This window comes from Phascolarctos cinereus, unplaced genomic scaffold (genome assembly GCF_003287225.1).
Source record: "Phascolarctos cinereus isolate Bilbo 61053 unplaced genomic scaffold, phaCin_HiC Scaffold_2;HRSCAF=192, whole genome shotgun sequence".
NCBI classification, from domain to species: Eukaryota; Metazoa; Chordata; class Mammalia; order Diprotodontia; family Phascolarctidae; genus Phascolarctos; species Phascolarctos cinereus.
Genome location: NW_027555625.1, coordinates 203,011,538 through 203,033,438, shown reverse-complemented (window position 1 = coordinate 203,033,438; position 21,901 = coordinate 203,011,538).

Below are 21,901 nucleotides of genomic sequence, written 5' to 3'. Positions count from 1 at the left end.
CTGACTTCCCTACAGTATTTCTGCCAGTAGCATCACTATTTACTCCATTTCCAATGTTTGAAAGCTTAGCTTTGAAAGATTAGCTTTGATTCTTCTCTTTCCCTCTCCTTCATCTCTCTTTAGGTTTTGAGTCCTTTGGATTCTTAGCTCTCTATTCCCAAAGGCAGTGTGGCATAGAGGATAGAGTCCTGGGTTCCAAATTAGGAAGATCTGAATTTAAATCCCACCTCTGACATGAGCTGTGGGACCCTGGACAAGTCCCTTAATCTCTCTGGTCTCAGGTAGTTCTCTAGGACTTATTTGCCAGATAATAGATGAGTGGATATCTCATTTGATAGAAAGAATTCCTGTGCTGGGAGTTCTATACTATTGACAAAATCACAAATCACCTGTTTAATCAGATGCCACTTGCAGATACTAAAGTGGAGAATGAGCCTTGGGAGAAACAACATAGTCTATGGGGAAAGAATATAAGCTCTGGAGTTGAGACCTTAGCAAAGTCACACAGCTTCTTTAGGACTTTGCTTCCTCACCTCTAAAACTGAAAATATTCAGCAAACATTTGAATTTACTGGGTGAAGAGCCATGTGCTAGAGTCTGGGGGAAATACAAAATTTAGTTTTATAAGACACTTTCCCTCTCTCAAGGATTGTATAGTCTAGGCCTCTAGGGGCTGGGAGAAAGGGAAAACATCATAAGACACAAACACAGATAACTAAAACACAGGCATTACAAGGTAGATTAATTAGATAATTGCAATATGAGATAGAGGGAAAGGTCATTAGTGAAGTGTGTGTCATGTGGCACTACTTAAATTTATATAATACATTATAGCTTGTGAAGCCTTTATATATGTTATCTCATTTGCCACTCATGATAGCCCAGTCACTGTTATCATTATACCCATTTTACAGATGGGGACACTGGGGCTCAGAGACGTTAAATGATTTGATTGGGGTAACACACTTAGCAAGTGTAGGAGGTGTTATTCAAACCCACATCTTTCCTGACTCAAAGTACATTGCTCTTTCTATTATGCTAGACTGCCTCTCACATTAGGGGTACCAGGAATAGCTTCATGGAAGAGGTGGCATTTAAGTGGAGCTTCAAAGGCTATGTAGGAATTCAACAGATGAAGAAAGGAGGACATTCTAGAAGTGAACAAGTTTAAGCAAAGATGCAGAGGTGAAAGAGTTCAGGGTGTTGGATTTTGTTTCATTTTGTTTTAGGAGGGAGAATGGTTAGAAGGTAGTCCATTTGGCTAAAAGGAACAGTTTATGGAGAGGAGTAGAATGAGATAAAGCTTTTAAAAAGGACTAGACTGTGGAGAGACTTGAATGCCTGAACTTTAGAGCCTGAACTTTACTCTGTGGACAACAGAGAGTCATTGAAGATGTTTGACCACAGGAGTGATGTGACCAAATCCATGCATAAAAAAAAATCATTCTGTCTGCGGTCGTAAAGGGCTTTTTGCTAAGTGAAGGTCAGTTCCTTCCAGATTATGTGATTCACACTTAGAATAAACAATACTATCACACTTAGATATTTGGAGGAGTCTTGCCATTTCCCTCCATCTGTTAAGACTAGGAGAAAGCTTAACCTCATGTCTATGGATGGATGTTGGTTGCCAATACTTGTTGTTAAGCTGTGGGTAGGGGTGGTGGCTGGTGTTCTGTGTGGTAGATAAGAGATTCATGAGAAACACCCAGAAAGCCTCTCTTGTTTGGAAGAGCTATCATGCTTCAGTTGGATCTACATCCTGTACCCACATGGACCAGTGGCTTCTATTTACACATTATGGAAAGTCACTACTCATTATTGCAAGACCAGTCTACGAGGAAGAAGGTGTGGTGCATTGAAAAGAACATTGGACTTGGCAGTCAGGTAGACCTGGATTCAAGTCCGGACTCAAGTGACCTCCTGGCTTGTGAATTTCAATCGTACTTCATTTTTTTTCCCCCTCTGTAAAATGGGAACGGCAATGCCATAGATCTCATCTCACAGGGTTGTTGTGAAGGTCAAATGGGACAATGAATATAAAATGCTTTGTAAACTGTAAAGCGCTAGAAAAAATATTAACATGAATTGAGAGACACATTCAAAGTACATGATCCATAATGGTGAGGGGCTGGCGGAACTTCGCAGCAGAATAGTGTGTGACTGCCTTCCTCCAGATGTACTGCTGTCATCTCTACACATCTGTACCAGCTGCGTCATGCTGATGAGCAGATTCCTCAAGATGGGAGGGGATGTCTCCACTTGCTAGTGTTGAAGTAAGAAAAAGACCCACCAGAGAGGTTGTTTCAGACAGGATTCTTGTGTTTCATCATCTCTGTGGATTCTTAAGATCTGATTTATGGAGAACAGATGTTTTCCATGGGCAGTGGAAAAGAGGGAGGGTGTATTGAGCTTTGGAATATAGTTATAAATTATGATTGTTATTTAACACCAGCATTCCACCGGAGTGGAAGGAGCACTTGACTAATAATGATAGTTCACATTTCTAGAGTAATTGAATGCTAGCAACTGCTGTCCTCAAAACAACCCTGGGATGTAGGCAATGTAATAATTATTATTCCCTCTCCAACTCCCCACCTGAAACCAAGGCTAAGAGGGGTCAAGGAACTTAGGATCAAGGGCTCATAGAATCACAGATTTAGGCCTGCAAGAGATCTTGGGAGACAGTGGGTCTAACTTTCTCATTTTTAGAGAAGAGGAAACTGATTGCCTAGGGTGGTTAAGTAATTGCTCAAAGAAACAGGTAAAAGGTAATAAGTTACAGATTCAGAACCTGAACCCAGGATTCAACTGCTAAGTCTGAACAATGCTCTTTGGAGCACCTACCTTCCTCTTCATAGAGCCCAGGCTTCAAACTACTGCCTGGTGATGCCCAAGTTCAGTGCTATTTTCACTGCTTCGAGTCAGACAGCTAGTGTTAAAGGTGGGATTAACAGTCAAGAGATCTGGGTTCCAATCCTGACTCTGTCACTGAATGGTAAGTTTGAATGAGACTCTTCTCTTCTTCTGGACTTGGTTCCCTCCTGTGCAAAAGAAGGGAGTTGGACTAAATGACCTCGGTGTCCCCTTCCAGCTCTGACATCCTATTATTCCAAGAAACCAAGTCATTTTGTGCTTTCTGTTCTTCCCCAATAAACTCAGGGCAAAGCCACACAACAGCCCATTGCATAACAGACAGAAAGCAGACTTAATGATAAAGACTTCCCAGCATATCCTGGGGGTAGACATGGTAAAGGCAGGGTACCTGAGTGTAGGATCCTCACCTATTCCACTCTTTTCCTCCTCCCTAGCTGGGCAGCTAGGCAGCCCAGTGGATTAGAACCCTGGACCTGAAGCCAGGCATAGGGGAGTTGAAATCCAGCCTCAGACACTTACTAGCTGTGTGGCCTTGGGCAAGTCACTTAACCTCTATGTGCCTCAGTTCCCTCAACTACAAAGTGGAGATAATAATAGTACTTCCCAGGGTTTTTTGAGGATCAAATGAGATATTTGTAAAGCACTTAGGATAGTTCCTGGTACATAGTAAGCCCTTAATAAAGCCTTCCTTTGGGGCAGTTTGGTGGCGCAGTGGATAGAGCCCTGGCCTTGGATTCAGGAGGACCTGAGTTCAAAATCTGACCTCAGACACTTGATACTTACTAGCTGTGTGACCCTGGGCAAGTCACTTAACCCCAACTGTCTCACCAAAAAAAAATGACTCCCAACTTAAAAAAAAATCCTTCCTTCCTTCCCTCCTTCCTTCCCTCCTCCTCACTTGTTGTAGAGTAAGGGCAATGTCTAAATGAAGAGCCCTATAAGGTCACTCTGTGTTAAAAAGAATCGATATTCTTTGAAGAGAACTGTGGTTTCCATGGTGCCAGAGAAACCTTGGCCCCTCAGTTATCTGAAACCTTGGCATTCACATAATCACTGAATTGCAGAGCTGGGAGGGACCTTGGCATGTAGATGCAGACATTGATGATAGAGGACATGTGGTCCAACCCTTTCATTTTACAGACATAAAATCTGCAGCTTCCAGAGAGGAAGTGACCTACCTAAGATCACCCTGGTAGCAAGTAGCAGAGCTGGGATTTGAACCATCTTCTTGGTAGCAGTTATCACAGCCTAGGACAAGTCCAGGAGGCTGATCCAATTGAGTGGCCTATAGTTTCCTCTCACTCAGGGGGTGGTGGACCCTTTGATGGGTTATAGGATCTAGGGCTAGAAGGACCTTTGAAGGTCATCTAGTCCAATCCTCTAATTTTACAGATGAGGAAACTGAGGCCTGTGAAGGAGAATGACTTGTCCAAGATCACATAAATGACCAGTAATTCTGTCTCCATGGGCATCTACCCAATCTCTAGTAATACCTCAGTCTCAGACCCACTTGTATTGAACCACTGGAGATTCTTAAAATCCTCTGTCTCCCCTTGAGATGGCTTCCTTACTGGATACCTGTGAGACCATGGGCAAATCACTTAATCCCTTTACACTAGGTTTCTTATTTATAAAATGAGGATGATACTTCTACTACTGACCTCATAGGGTTGTTCTGTGGAAAGCATTCATAGGAGAAGGGAACATGAAGAGGTTTGACTATATGGCCTCTGAAGGTCCTTCCAGCTTTCAATCCTTTGATAGATAATAGGACCCATTTTACAGATAGGGCAAAGGGGGCTCTTTGCCAATAGCACATAATCAGTGAGTAGATAAGCTAGGATTTGAGTCCTGCTCTCATAATTCTAAGTCCAGTAGGATTTACCCTTGTTCTGTGCTGCTTCCTGCTATACCTTCCTGTACTTCATCCACTTGGGTTAAAAAAAAGTCATTTAAAAGAACTTTGACTCAGATAATGGGGATACTGAAGTCATACCAACTAAATCAGGCCCGCTTAGGCCTGAACTTGTCCACTTTGAAAGCAGAAAGGGCCCACTGGAGACTCAAGGGCACAGCTAGTTGCATATCTCCCTTTTCCTAGCCCCACCTGGGGTAGAATGCAAATGAAGCACTAGGGAGCTCTCCCCAGGCGGGCCTTCTGCACTGGGGCTTAGTCACTATTTGCATTATGCTCAGGTTATTTACAGGCAAGTCTGTCTCTGTCTCTCTGAAAGCTTTGCTTCCTGCCTCTCTTGCCCTTGCCGGGACTATTTGTTTTAACCCTCTGAGGCAAAGTTTTGAAGGCCCATTCATGAGTGCCCCTGAACTATCACCACCTTGATGTGCCCAGTGTGAGATTTGTTCTGGGTAATTATGCTATCGCCTTTTAGTGAGTCTGCATAAGCTGGCACAGAATGGAGAATAATCATGGGGAAACTCTCCGTCATATTAAGCTGAAATCTGCTTTTTTATCATTTCCTTCTTTTTGCTCCTATTCTTTCCTCTTAGGACAAGCAGAAGGCTAAGCTTGCCTAACAGGCAGCTAGGTGGTACTTCACATAGAGTGTTAGTCCTGGAGTCAGGAAGACCTAAGTTCAAATTCAGCTTCAAACATTTCCTAGCTGTGTGACCTTGGACAAGTCACTTAACCTTTCTGCCTCAGTTTCCTCAACTGTAAAATGAAGATAATTATAAAATGAGGATAATTAACAGAACCTATTTCCTAGGGCTGTTGTGAGGATCAAATGAGACCATATTTGTAAAATACATAGCAAAGTGCCTGGCACATAGTATGTGCTTAATAAATGTTTATTGAATTGAATTGCAACAGCACTGTTCTTGGTGTCAGAAGACCTGGCATTAACTAGTTCTCTCACCTTGGGAAAGTTGCTTCCCCTTTCTGGGCCTCAGTTTCTTCATCTGTAGCATGGAAAGGTTGGATTACAAGATCTCTAAATAGCTCCAACATTCAGGTTAATGATTTTACTTTCTCTTCTAATTCAGCTCCTCTGTCCAGAACCTTGAACCACCAAGAACACACCTTCCTTCCACCCACCCCAGATAAATTGATCTGCAGCTGAGGATTTTGACATCTTAGCTCTCTAGAGTATAGTTGTGTTGAGAAATTTTGGTCTGGCTTACTCCCATCCCCATTAATTTTTTATCAATAGATTTTTGTTTTGATGTCACCTTCATTTCTATACCTATCCATTCCCCTTCCCTACCCAAAGAATCAATCCTCGTAATAAAGAATAAGAAAGTAAGAGGAAAAAAAAGCAGTGTCACTAACCAACTCATTAGCAGAGTTTAATGTTTCACACTCGTAGTCTTCCATCTCTGCAAAGAAGGGAGAAAGGTGCTTTTTTTTCATCTCTGAGACCAACCACGTCATTCTAATAACTATTAACATATTCAGAGGGTTGCTATTTTTTCCATTCACATTACATTGTTGGTTCTGTTTGCTTCATTCTGCCTCAGTTCCTATATTGTTATATCTCCCCATACTTCTCTATAATCTCCATTTTCATCATTTATGACTTAGTAACATTCTATTCCACGAGCTATTCCTCAGTTGATGGGGATCTACTTTGTTTCCAGCTCTCCGTTACTACATAAAATAGTTGTATAAATATGTGGGTGTTTATGGGGCCTTTCGTTATGTCTTTGATCTCTTTAGGGTATATGCCTTGTAGTGAGATCTCTGGGTCAAAAGTATGGACATTTTAGTCACTTTCGTATCACAATTATCTTTCTAGGATGCTTGAGACGCTTCATAGCCCGACCAATACTGTAGCGTTGTGCTTGGATACTCCCATCTTTAGCATTTGCTTAACCCCATTTTATAGAGCAAACAGAAGCCCAGGGTAGGAAGGTGACTTGCCTGTGGTCAGATAAAGAGTGAGTGGTAGAGGCAGACACAGAGCCTGTTCTCAAATCTCCTGATTACCTGTCCGACCCTCTTTGCAGTGTGCCACACTCTCTGCCCCCTACATTTCCTAACCCTTCCACATGGAATACCAAAGCTTAATCTGCAGGTGGGAAATTTTTGCTTTGTACTGTTGCCAGTGTAAGAAGATTCTCAATTCTATTCCTATATAATTCTCTTCTCTCTTGTATTTCAATATTTCAGGGACCTGTGATTTCATTGGCATGGGTCCTCCCTTCACCAATGTAGACCACTATCCCTCAGTCAGTTTGTATTAAGATGACCTTAGCAAGCTACTGTGGTCAAAAAGTCTCTCTTTCACTCCTCGCTTCCCCACTCCAGCCAGACTGGAGATGAGCCTCTGTGAGCTCAGCTAGACTGGTCCTCAGGCAACAGGAATAGTCCGTCCTCAGGCCTATTACTTAAGACTTTGCCAGTTTGAGTTTGTACTTTACTGGCCCAAGCTTGGCAAATGCTAAGTCGCCTTAAGGCACAATGTGAAACCCCAGTGGAAAACCTACTATTTTTGTAGTTGGAGGACGCAGGTCCAAATCCTACCCCTGCTACTACCTGTGTGATCTTGGCTACATTTTCCGATGATAATTTTTGTGGTTGTTCAGTCATTTCAATCATGTCTGACTCTTTGTGACCCCATCTGGGTTTTTTTTTTCTGGCAAAGATACTGGAGTGGTTTGCCATTTCTATATCTAGCTCATTTTATAGATGAGGAAACTAAGGCAAAAAGAGTGAGGTGACCTGGCCAGGATCATACAGCTACAAAGTGTCTGAGGCCAGATTCGAACTCAGGAAGATAAGTCTTCCTGACCCCAGGCCTGGCACTCTATCTACTGTGCTATCCAGCTGCCATAATACAACAGATTTAGATGAAGAAGGTAACTTAGAGGCCATCAAGTCTGACCTCTGCATTTTACAGGTGAGGAAATTGAGGCACAAACAGATTAGCCCAGGGTTGCATAGCTAGCAAGTGTTTAAGGCAGGACTGATCCAAGGCCAGCACCTTATTCCCTATATCACACTGCAGGGGTATGAATGCTGGGGTCAGCTGATTGTTAAATATTCATTGCAAACATTGACACCTCAGAAATTGGCAAACACTACAAATTAGGGCTTGATTCATTACTTTGCTGATTTTCCACTCAAGAAAGTGATGGAGAAAAATGTTAATAATGCAGATTAAACTTAAAAATGTGTCACATAATTTTTTTTCCCTGGAGAGAAAGCTATTCAACATTTGCCAATATATCTCTGCTGTACTGTTTCTTCTTTCCTGGGTCTCAGTTTCCTCATTTGTTTTTCTGTTTTGTTTTGTTTTGTTTTTTGGCTAGGCAATGGGGTTAAGTGACTTGCCCATAGCCACACAGCTGGTAAGTGTCAAGTGTCTGAGGCCAGATTTGAACTCAGGTCCTCCTGACTCCAGGGCTGGTGCTCTATCCACTGCACCACCTAGCTGCCCCAGTTTCCTCATTTGTTAAAAGAAAAAGTGGCATTTGATGCCCTTTGGTGTCTTTTCCATCTTTAGATCCAGTAACCTATGACTTTAGCAAAGTGAATGTTGTCTTACATTTTTCTTCATCTCATTCTGTTGTACCACAATTGGGAGCTCTTGGCTGGCAGAGGCTGGAATCTCATCCTTCTCTGTGCTCCCTGGGTCCCCAGAACTGCGCAGCACCAAGACTCTATGCACTGAATGGATAAAACCTGGCAATAAAAACTGGTTGAATGAATGAGCCAAGTTGTACTTTGGTGACCACAGGTGATGATTACTTGTGAAGGGAAGCCAAATGACAACTGTGTGTCACCTGCCTCAGTTAAAGGCCAGAAACACCCTTGACTTTGCTAGATAGAACATGCCAGACTCTTCTCTTCTGTCCATTCTGATGTCTTCCTGGGAGGGGCCCTGCATTCACTCAAATGAGTATAAACGACAGCCTCTGAAATGATGTAAATTGGAAGCGAAACTTCCTATCATTATCATTAATAATAGTAATCCAAATGCATTTTTTAAAAAGCCGTATGCTGGACCAAGGGGGAAGTCATAGTTTGCTGAGCACAGGAGATGAAAGATCTGCTGACAGGAGAGACAGAGAACTGCTCCTTCTCTCTGTAAGACCTTGTGTTCTCCCAGGGATCCTGGAGTATGTCTTCTAGCAAGAAGAGGCGCTCTGCCCGGTAGTGAGGAGATAGATGAGCTTGATTGGTTCATCCCATTCATGGGAATGGGAGCCTAGGCCTTTGAAAGGTCACAGCAGTTAAGCATTTATCAAAGGGCCCTGCTGTGTGCTGAGCTTGTCATATTGGGGAGGAGAGGAAGGATATAAAAGAAATGGTGACAACAACAACGTCCATTTAAAAAAAACAATTCACATTTCCATAGGCCGTAGGATTTACAACAACCTTGGGTGATAAGTATGATTATCCCTGTTTTAGTGAGGAAGAAATTGGGTTAAGGGACTATCCCAGGGTCACTCAGCTAAGGAAATGTTAGAGTCAGCCTGCTAGGAAGAGAGAAGATGCCTCCATGGTTAGACTTTGTGACAGTTCTAAAATGGCAAGTCGAGGAGAGGACCGTGATATTCAAATCCAATAGAGAAGTGGGATGGGTCAGGTCCAGGCTAGGAGGCTTCCTGGGGGAGCTGAGTCGACAGGGAGGAGGTGAAGGAAGAGATTTTCATTTATTTGGTGGCAGTTGGGAAAGACAAATTTTGTTTATTCTTTCTGGAAGAAAAGTATTTTTCCAAGCCAAGTCCTCCTCACCTGAAATGGAGAATGTGGAAGGGAAATTTGTATTCCTGAGTATGGCTCCCTCAATTCACAGTTACAGGTTGGGTCCCTTTGGGGACCTAACTACCTCAAGTTTAGGGTTCTCTATAGTTCCACACTCTTAAAATTAAAGCTCACAGTTCCCACATGTATGTTATCCATTATTAGTCAGCCAGATTTGCTTAAATCAAAGCAAAGACATTTACTTTGATGATATTTTAAGAACAGTAGCTACAAAATATCTCCTCCATTAATCTGGGGTCCAATCTCCCACAAATATGTACTTCATGGGTGGGAAGAACAGACACGTATATAAAATTTACTAATAGAGAGGCACACACATAGGGAAAGCATAGGGGCAGCTAGGCTGGTGCAGAAGATACAGTCAGAAAGATTTGAGTTCAAATCCAGCCTCAGACACTTACTAGCTGTGTGACCCTGGGCAAGTCATTTAACCCTGTTTGCCTCAGTTTTTTCATCTGTAAAATAAGCTGGAGAAAGAAATGGTGAACCACTCCGGTATCTTTGCCAAGAAAACCCCAAATGGGGTCACAGAGAGTTGGACAAGACTGAAAAACAACTGAACAACAGCAATGACATAGATAAGTCACACCACTGGCACTCGGGTCCCCATATCCTTTTGCCTGTTGTAGATGCTTAGAGCAGTTCCTCTGCCTCTTGTATCAGTAATTTTCATGCTGCTGCCCCTTGGTGAGGTGTCATTTTTAGGCAGATTGCTCAACTGAGATCCCTGGGCCAATAACTCTATGACTCTACTCCTAGTAGACACAACTAACTCCCTCTCAACTCACACATTTTCTCATGTCTTGTGCCTTAACCAACTCTGCTGAAGTCTCCAGCACTGCTTCCAGCAGTGTTTCCATGGCAAGATGTCATGGCCAATTGTTGGGGTGGGGGAGGTAAGGCACTAAGAAGAGAGAAATTCCCTCGCTCTCCGGTTGAGGAAGGATTCCTTCTCAAGGGGGGAAGGGCTCTTCTTCCATAGCTGGCTCCTCTCTCTCTATTTACACCTCAGAATCTTCTCCTTCCTTGACTGGTTCCCTACAGCATATCTTACTTTTTAAAGTCACCAGGGCTGTGGCTGATTTTCAACAAGTTGGTGCTTAACCACCTTATAATTCCACTAAGATTGACTGAAAAACTTCTAAATATCTTGTAAAGGGGTAACAAAGTGTAGATGCTTCTTTGCATTTCCTTTGAGACTGCAGCACTACTTTGTTTCTGTTACCTGCACCTTCTAGAATTTCATTCACAGGACTGGGGGGGAAATCAACTGGTAGGGATTCCCTGATGACTTCCTTCCTCTACACAAAGGCAGCTGGTAGCATGGTGGTTTGAGCACTGGCCCTGGAGTCAGAATGACCTGAATTCAAATCCAGCCTCAGATACCTACTAGACCTTGGGCAAGTTCTAAGATAATCTCTACGGCTCTTTCTGACTTTTAAGCCTCTGAATAAATAGCTAAAACGAAATCCTGGAATTCTTTTTTGAGAAATAGCATGACCATGGACAAGTATTCTCTTGGAACCTCATTCCTCCTTTGTGAAATGGGGATGCTAAACCTTGCTCTGGCTCCCTTCTAGCCCCATTGTGAGGATCACAGGGGATGGTGGATGTGAAAGGGCTGGATGAACTTTAAAATACCTTACATAGGTGAGGGGTTATTATTATTCCTCTGCTAACTCAGTTCTCTGTGCCTGGGTGGTTGGGAGAATCTGCTCTAGAGCTGGAAGGGGGCCTCAGACACCAAATGATCCCTTCCTCTCATATTACAAATGAGTAAACTGAGGCCCAGGGGTTGCATAGGTAGGAAGCATGTGAGGTGAAACAAAGGATCTAGGTCACCTAGTGTTTATTTTGGGAAAAAAAAACAATAACAAAAAAACCCCAAAACCTTACAGTTCTCCTTTGCTTCGGAGCTCCCTGATAACATTCAATGAACATCTTTGGGAGAGGTACAAAAAATGGAAAGCAGCACAGATCCTGCTCTGACTGAGCTAACGATCTATGTAATGGGGGTGGGGATGAGCAGGATATGGCATGGATACAAATAAAACTTATTCAAGCTAGAACACAATGAGTGCAAAAGAGAGATTCAGATGAAGATTTCTATCTCTTGGAAAATGAGATAAGAGATCCCTTACAGCTAGGGGTGGGGATGGGGGAAGTACGTGTGATATGTGTGTGTGGGGGGGGGAGAGGAGGTAGTTCAGGGAAGGTTTTTGTGGAGGAAGAAGCACCTTTTCCCGGTGCACCTGGGCATTCTGGGAATAAAAGGAATTCAGCTGGCCTGAATGGAAAATAAATACATCCCAGGCATGGCAGACCTGGAAGCTAGAGAAAACAGGACTTGATTGCTAAACACCTCTCAGTCTTGTTCACCTGGAATGTAGAATGCAGTAAAACAGGGTAATATGAGATAAGCCTAGAAAGATGGGTTGTAGCTAGATTGTGGAAGGCCTTAAATGCTAGGCTGCTAAGTTTGCATTTTATCTTATAGGCAGTAGGGAGCCCTCCAAGGTTCTTAAGCAGAAGAGTCATGAGTGGTAAGTAGTATGGCGCTTTCTTTTTTTTTTGATAAAATAAGATAATATTTGTGAAGTGCTTAGCATAGTGTCTGATATATTGTAGGTGCCTGATAAATGCTTGTTCCCTTCCCTTTCCCTTGAATCCTTAGTTTCTTTCAAAGCTGAGCTCAAGTCATACATTATGTATGTGGTCTTTCCTGAACTCCCAAGTTGTTCCTGAACTCCCTTTCTACAAATTATCTTGTATAATACCTGGCATTTACATAATACCTTAAGGTTTGCAAAGCACTTCACAAATATTATCTCATTTGATCCTCACACTAACTCTGGGAGGTAGGTATTATTATTATCCCCATTGTACAGATAAGAAAACTGAGGCAAACAGAAGTTAAGTGCTTTGCCCAGAGTTATACAGCTAGTAAGTGCATGAAGCTGGATTTGACCTTGATTCTTTCACATATAGAGCTCTATCCACCATTACCTAGTTGCTTATTATTATTATTATTATTATTATTATTATTATTGTGTACCTCATATCTATTACTTGGCATATTGGATGGAGATGTGAATTGGAGTCAGGAAGATCTGGGTTAGAATCCTGCCTCAGATGATAGCTATGTGGGCAAGTTGATCAAACTCTCTCAACTTCAGTTTTCTCAACTATAAAATGGGGATAATAGTAGGACTTATCTCGAATGTTATGGTGAGGATCATATGAGACAGTGTACCTAAAGCATTATGTAAGTGTGAATTGGTACTATTAAGATTATTCCCTACCTATCCTGTCCTGTTCCCAACCAGAAGCACCTTGTGACCACACCACCATCTTTAGATGGGGATCAACAATTTCCCCGACCTTATCTCTCCAAATCCTGAACAGAGGCTCTGGCTTGAATTCCTTCGTCACATTGCTGTCATTAGGCATTCCTCCATCCTACAGATATGGGAAGTCAGGAACTTGAGAAACTATTTTGTCCAGCTTTCTCCTTTTAGAGAGGAGAAAAGTAAGGTCCAGAAAAAGAGCCATCGTGGCTTCACCAAGAACAGGTCACCAGGTCATATAGCTCAAAGGGACCCCACATGTCACTGTTGGACATTTAGTTCAGTCTCCTCCTTTTACAGAAGATGAAACTGGAGTACAGGGAGATTAAGTGACTTGTCAAAGATCATACAGGTATCTAGCTATATATGAAGCAGCTAGGTGGCACAGTGGATAAAGTGCTGGGTCTGGAGTCAGGAAGACTCATCTTCCTGAGTTCAAATCTGGCCTCAGATAACTTCCTAGCTGGGAAACTCTGGGCGGGTCACTTCACCCTGTTTGCCTCAGTTTCTATGTCTGTAAAATGAATCGGAGAAGGAAATAGCAAACTACTTTGTCAAGTATCTTTGCCAAGAAAACCCCAAATGGGGTCACAAAGAGTCAGATGTGACTAAAAATGACCCAACAACAACATATAGGTGCTAAGTGTCAGGGGTGGGATTTGAAATCAGGTCCTCTCGCTCCAGAGCCAGTCCTTCTTCATATTGTACTATGCTGCCTCTCAAATGTCAGACAGCAAGTTTATGGCAGGACCTAGACCAAAATCCAGGTTTCCCAACTCCAAATCCAGTTCTCTTTTGACTACATCTAAAATTCAGGGGAACTGAAGTACCAAGAAAGGAAGCTCCTTGCGCAGAAGCACATAGTTCAGAATAGATGGTGCTAAGACTGGAACCCAGATCTTTTCAGTTTTTGACTTCAAATACCCCCTTTTCTGCTCTGGATCCCATCCCTTGTTATTTTTCCCCACCTGGTTTCCCCCATCCCCACTAAATGGAAAGACTAGTCTAGACTGGACATCTAAACCATCTGCCAAGTGTTTGTGTGGGGGGACAGCCCCAGGATGAGAATTTAGTAAAGGGCACTGCAGAGGCAGAAGGGAGGTGGGGAGAGAATTTAATAAAATCCCAGCATCTGTTCAGCTTTTTGCAAATCCTGAAATATCACCTTTTAATTGCTTAATTTTCTCCATTCGTTCACTTTATTTAAACTAGCCCTGGGCTATCCAGGCTGGTTTACTTAGAGAACTTTTTCCTTTTTAATAATAATACTTAGCATTTATATAGTGCTTTTCATGTTCAAAGTACTGTACAGACATTCACTAATTAATCTGAAAGCAAGCTGGCTCTCTGGGCAGGTTTTACCAAGTTCTCAGGCTCCTAATTGTAAGTGGTATTTCTTCTTTGCTTCCCTCACCCTCCCCTCCCCTAATCCTGTGTATCCCCCTTCTTGTCTCCAAATAGCATCTCTTCTCCTGGAACTCAGGAAGGAAATAAGCATTTATTAAGCATTTACTATGTGCCAGGCACTGTGCTTTATAAATATTATCTAATTTGATCCTCTCAACAACTGTAGGATGTAGGTGCTATTACTATTCTCTGTTTACAGTTGAGGAAACTGAGGCAGACAGAGGTTAAATGACTTGCCCAGGGTCATACAGCTAGTACCTGAGGTCAAATTCGAACTCAGTCCTTCCTTACTCTGGGCCCAGTATTCTACCCCACTGTATCACCTAGCTAACTCAGGCACTGGGACAAATAATTCTGTATTTCAGAACTCAAGCCATGGGGGTCTCCTGGGCTTCTGACTCATAGGCAAGGCTTTTGGGTTAGAGGGTTCCCAGGAAAATAATTATGGGGCACACAGAGGGAACTAAATGGGATGCTGAGTGTTTCCAAATGGGGCAGTGTCCTCCAATGTCCCAGTGTGATTGTGACCTTATTTTCTCCCAACAGAAGGCAACATGACATCATAGAAAGAAGCTCAGAGGGTCCCAGTGGAACACAGCGAGGGAGAAAGGGAACTGGACTGGAACCCAGAGCTTTTTAGCCTCTGACACTCCTCTGTGCTTTGCCTCTGCTCCTTTTTATCCTGCTTTCAAAGGCAGGACTTGGAGAAAGAAGGCCTGGCTTTAAGCTCCTATTCTACTACTAAATAGCTGTGTGAACTTGGTCATGCTGGTATAGTGGGGAAAAGCCCTGAATTTGTAGACAAAGGACCTGGGGCCAATTCCTAGCTCTGCCACTTACTAGCTGTGAGCTTGAGAAAATCCCTTCCCTTATTGGGGCCTCAGTTTCTTCATCTGTAAAAAAATGAAAGGATTTTATTTCATCTGTAAAATGAGATGATCTCTAAGGTCCTTCCCAACACTAAAATTCTATGAGACAAAGTGGATAATGTACAATTACAATAACAACAGCAGCTCACATTCATCTCTAGTAGTGATTTTACTTGAAGGATCAATAATTTCATTAGTGTCAATGCCCCTTCCACTAGTATAGATGATTTGAGGCAGTACAGGGCAGCAGAAAGACTAATAGGCATAAATTCAGAGGGCCTGGGACTTGGTGTCCTTATCTATAAAATGAAGTGACTGAATTAGATGAACTCTGTGGTCCCTTTCATCTCTGCATCTATGACTGTGATCTAAGGTCTCCTTCAGATTTGGTTCCAAATCATTTTCCCTTTATGGGCCTCAATTTCTTCACTGGATTTAGTGGCAGAGATCCTAGGTCAAAGTCCTGACACTGCTACTTAGTCTCAATATGACCTTAGGCAAGTAACTTAACCTCTTTGGCCTCAGTTTCCCCTTCAGTAAAATGGAGGGCTTAGACTACATGCCTTCTGATGTCTCTTCTGGCTTTAAATATATGAACCCATGAAATATACCATTTACCTTGCTGGGATGTTGCTAGGAAACTGTTACATCCACTGAAATGGAAAGAAATTCTGCTTTTTTTTCTTAGCCTCTATTGGGAAAAGTAAGCTTTTTGTTTTTTAATAAACAAAATGCAGGTTCTTATTTTATGAAACAATATTCTTCCACTGTAATTGCAAGCCTATGAGTCATGGCATGCTATAGTTTCCAAAGTTGAGGATGACCCAAAAGGAAATGGAATGGTGCATGGTAGGGGCAAGCAGGCTACAGCACATTACATATGAGGAATTACACAGGAGAAGTGGTGTCAAGGATGTCATCAGAGGAGGACCAAGAGAAAAAATGGTATATAAGTCATGTAACAAGAAGGAGGGATGACTAAGAAACAGCCCACACGCACTGATGGTAGCTATGCAATATTAAGGGGGAGTCAGTGTGCCCCTAGCACACTGACTCAACCCATTGAGGGCATGGGCAAGAATGTGTGGAATAGGCAGGTGTGGATGGACTAAGAGCCACATTGCCAGTGTCTACATCAACAGACTCCTACATCCATTGATATAATGAGCAAATGCTTATAAGTTTTCAAACTCTTCCCAGATGAACACTAAGTTTTGCCCTTCCTCTTATCTTCACTTTATATCTCTTTCTGGGGCAAGAAGTAAGAGCCAGTACCCACCAACGTGGCCAGGGAGCTTCCCCAAACAGCTGAAAGTGAAAAGAACAAAATCAACCCTGTGCTGTGGTGATATGGAAAGAAGACGAGGGTAGGAACACCTGGATTTGAAACCTGGCTCTGTCAATTACTAGCCATGTGACCTTGGGAAAGTCATCAAACCTCTCTGGGCCTCAGTTTCTTCATGCATAAAATGAAATGATTAGATTAGATGACTTCTAAGGTACCCTAAAAATCCCTGATGTTGTGATGCAAAAGTCACAGCTCAAGTCCCCAAGGAGTACAGATAAAACAACTTAGGAAGGAGGGCATCTCCCTTATGTTATTATCCCAAACAGAGGCTGTGTTTGGTACCCCTACTTACAACTTACAAGAGCCCAGAGGGAGCATGGCTTTTATCCATGTTATTACTTCCTTTACCTATATTGATGACAAATTTATATTTCCCTGAGCATCTTACAGTCCACAAAGCATGTTCACTTACGTGATCTCAGACCTTTAGAACAACAGTGCTAGAATTTAGGTATGGCAGCCTGTCAGTAAATAGACATTTAAGAGCTTACTATGTGCCAAGTGTGATGTTAGATGATGAGGACAGAAAGAAAAGAAAATACATGGTCCCTGTCCTCAAGGAATTCACACCCTAATGGGGAGAGATGATGTGCAAACAGCTATGTACTACAAGATAGACATATAATAAATGGATTGTAATCTTCTAAGATCTAGGAATCTAATCTTTCAAGGGGAAGGCACTAGCTGTGGGTGAGGTCCAGGAAAGGCCTCCTGCAGAAGACAGGATTTGAGCTGACTTTTGAAGGAAGCCAGAAGGCAGAGGTGAGGAGGGAGAGCATTTCAGGAATGGGGGATAGATAGGGGAAAAACTTAGAGAGCTAGAGTGTTGTGTAGGAGGAACAGCAAGGAGGCCAGTTTTGATAAATCAATGGATCACAGAGCGTTTGGTGGGAAGAAGACTGAAAAGAACAAGGAATTACTTTGTTTTTCATATTCATATTTACATTTTGAGTTCTAAATTTTCTCCCTTTCTCCTGCTCCTTCCTCATCCATTGAGAAGGCAAACAATATGGTGCCTATTATATATGTAAAGTCATGCAAAACGTATTTCCGTATTAGCCATGTTGCAGAAAAAAATCAAGAAAAATAAAGAAATTGAAAAAAATATGCTTCAATCTGTACTCAGAGTTCAGTAGTTCTCTCTCTGGAGGTAGATAGTATTTTTCATCATAAGTCCTTTGGGATTGTTGTAGATCATGGTATTAATTACAGTAGTTAAGTTTTTCATGGTTGATAATCATTATAATGTTGCTGCTACTACTGTATACAATGTTCTCCTGGTTCTACTCACTTCACTTTGCATCAGTTCATATAAGTCTTCCCAGGTTTTTCTGAACCCATTCCCTTTTTTCACACCACAATAGTATTCCATCACAGTCATATACCACAACTTGTTTGTCCAGTCCCCAAATGATGGACATCCCCTCAATTTCCAATTGTTTACTACCACAAAAAGAGTTGGTATACATATTTTTGTATACATGGGTACTTTCCTTTTTTCTTAAGGAAACACTTTAAGAAACAAACCAATTTTATATTTGATCCTAAAGGTAATAGGGAGTCACTGGAGTTTACGAGTAGGGAGGTAATATAGTCAGATCTATACTTTAGAAAGACTACTTTGGTAGCTGAGTGGAGGAGGGACTGGAGTGGGAAACACTTGAAGCAGAGAGAAGGCTATTTATTGCCTTTGGGCAAGCCATCAAACCTCTCTGGGCCTCACAGATGCCCCATAGATAGTATCACGTGATGGAAAAATATGATGGAAATTCACCGGGGTAGTGAATGTGTGAATGGAAAGAAGGGATACTTATTATTGTTGTTGTTGTTCAGTGTGTCCATTTCTTCATGGCCCAATTTGTTTTTTTGTTTGTTTTTCTGTCTTGGCAAAGATACGGGAGTGTTTTGTCATTTCCTTCTTCAGTTCATTTTACAGATGAGGAAACTGAGGCAAACAGGATTAAGTGACTTGCCCAGGGTAATACAGGTAGTGTCTGAGGCCAGAACTGAACACAGGAAGATGAGTCTTCCTGATTCTAGGCCTGGCACTCTATGCACTGTGCCACCTAGCTGTTCACCCATTATTAGCTGTATGGTATCTGTAAAATGGTATAATAATGCCTATATTGAAGAAACTGAGACTTGGATATTCAGTGACTTGTCCAAGCTCACACAGCAAGCAGCAATACTTTTTTGGGGAAGATGGGGGTTGGGCTTGTAATTTCATCAGTGTAAGGAGGGCCAGTGAGGAATATCCTCTACCAATGCAAATCAACACTTTTTCTACAGCTTATAGTATTAGGGAGTTGACTGGGGTAGAGAGTTGAGTGATTTGCCCAGAGGCAGATAGCAAGGATGTGACCAAGGCAGGATTTGAACCCAGTTCTTCCTGACTCCATGGCCAGCTCTCTATTCACAACATCATGCTGCCCTATTACAAAAATAATAATGAAAATAATTGCAAAGGGCTTATATCTATACAGCATTTTACGGTTTATAGAGTGCTCACTTGATCCTTAGGACCCTGAGATAGGCCATAAAGAGATTATCACTCACATTTTACAGATTAAGAAGCTAAAGTTTGGAAAGCAAAGTGATTTGCCCTTTCTCACAGAGGTAGGAAGAGAGGGTGGGTACAACTCGAAGCCAGATCTTCTAGGTCCAAAGTCAGTACACTATAGTGTGGTCCACTATACTTTCTGCCCATTGGAGAATATCTGGGCCTCACTGTTGGCAGAGCTACAGGGTATTGGTAGAGGCAAAGATGTTCAGGAGTAGCCCATTCTTCTCAGAATATCCCCTAAGCCACAGATTCCTGAGCAGACAAATTCAGTCAACCACTTAAGAGAGTGAGCTTGCTCCATACCTGATTCTCATAAACTTGATGTCTCAGTTATAGAATCCCAGCTCCAGTTTCTCATCCTTCCTTATCTGAGATCCTATTCTCAGGCCTTGTTTTCCCTCAAAATAACTTAGCTGAACCAAGTGAGAGCTCCACTGAGACCTTGCCTTGGTGTAAATTGCTGGTGGTCCTGATCTGCTTCACTCCTACTGGGATATGACATTTCGCATGCACCTACTAATTACAGATTCCACAATCCCCTTCAATGGATAATTCTCAAGGGAACAAGACTTCTTCCCCCTCTACCCCACCAAGATACTGCCATAAAAAATCCCAGAGCTCCCAAAAAGCTGAAATATGTCCTAAATGACACATCCAGAGTCCAGACTCTGATCACTGGCAAGGGAGAAAGAGAATAGCTTCAGCTATGGATAATGCACTTCCAGCCTTCAATCAGTTGATCCTGACCTCCAGAAGGATTTTTTCTGGATGATTTCAGGGGCTGTCTGAGTTCTTGGCCCAGATCTAAATGTACCTTAAACTATAACCTCTACAAGTTCCCTAACAGCTTTGGCCCAGTGAGCTCATTAATCACTACACACCCCTACAATGGGTAAGGCCATGAGCAAGGAAAATTACCCCCATGATGGGGAACTCTGAGTTTTGGCTCTGATATCCAACAAATCTTTAAAGACCTTCTTGAGGACATAACTGGCAACACAGAGTTCTGGTCATCGGATAGGGTTAGCACTTGGTCATCAATAATTCCTATACTTTCCAGAAAGTCAATTAGATTCTGGTTTGAAATAAGACCAATTTGTCTGGGGGGTCTTATGGACTTAATTAAGGATGAACTCATAAGATAAGAACCAGTCATACCCCCCCGACAATTCTGATTGGATGGAGTCCCTGCATTAAGAGAATATTTTAAATCTGTCCTTCCAGAATCCAGTCTGTTAGCTATGCAACTCCCAATGGCTGATCCAAAGGAACTCATGCAACTAGGCAGTATCTGGTCGCACTTGACACATTTAGAATGTCAGTTAGAGGAAGTACTCCTTGTTCTGTGGGTAAATATGCTACTGCTAAGCTAGTTGTCCCAATTGGGCCACAAAATAGGGGAATGGAGAGAGGGTTGCAGAAAGAGCCCATGGTGACAGAGCCACCCCTTTCTATTTCTTACCTCTATAGTTTGGGTTGACTGAGCATCTTTTTTTTTTCACCAATAAACATCAAGCATCTTAATTATTGATCTGTTAGACTGAGGAGTAGTCCTATATCTGAAGGACACTTGTTTATTCCACAGAGAACACAAAAACACCCAGGTAATAGAAGCCATGCTGGTATGCGTGTCACTTACATATAAAGTTGGAAAAGTATCAGTTTAACCACAAAGAGTGCCTTGTATGTCACAATGAGTTGAGAATGGAACCTTAGCAAGTAGAGGCCATCCGAATGTAGGTAGGCCCTATGATCATGGAGGATCTCTGGTGGATTTTTTTGGCAGGGTTCACTGGATATGATCATCACTCTATTGAGGATTGCCAATCACCCCTCCCACTGATGTCCTGAACTCTCTTCTTCCCCTCCTCCCTACACCTCCAAGAACTTTCAGTGTTAGCATATAACCAAGATAGCATTCAAGGAGCCCAAAAAGAATTTTATTGCTGTTGCGTTCCTAACTTAGTTTAAGCCACAACACCTCTTTATGGTGAAGGCAGATGCTGGCTTGAGAGGTAGCATGGTGAAGAGGAAAGAGTTCTGGCTCTGGAGTCAGAGGACTTGAATTTAAGTCCTGGTTAAGCCACTTAGTACCAGTGTGACCTTGGGTAAGTTATTTAACTTCTCTACATTTCCTCTTACAGTCTCCTCATCTGTAAAATAAAAAGTGTGGACTAAATGACCTTTAAGGTTCCTTGTGCCAATACTGCTTTCTCTAAAGTCACTAATGACCTCTTAATTTCCAAACTGAATGGTTTTTTTGCAATCTTTATCCTTCTTGACCTCTTTTCAGCCTGTGAAACTGTGGGTCAGACTCTTCTTAATATGTTCTCTCTAGGTTTCAATGACTGTTCACTTCTGGTTCCTTGTTTACCCATATGACTGTTTCTTCTCTGTCTCCTTTGCTGAATCTTCCCATGTGATATCCACTAATCATGGAGTTCCCCTGAGGATCTGTTGTGGGCTCTCTTCTCTTTACCTTCTATACTATTTGACTTAATGATCTCATCAACTCCCAAGGTTTCAGTTATGTCTATTCAGGTGACTCTCAAACTTGTTTGTCCAGCCTCTCTCCCTGCCACCAGTCTCCCATCTCCAATTACCTTTTAGATATGTCAAACTGGATATCACACGGACATTTAAACTCAACATATCCAAAACTAAACTCATAATCTTCCCCACCCCCCAAAAAGTCCTCCCCTTTTCCTTACTTCTCTAGTACTGTCAATGGTACCATGATCCTCGCAGTCATCTAGGACCATA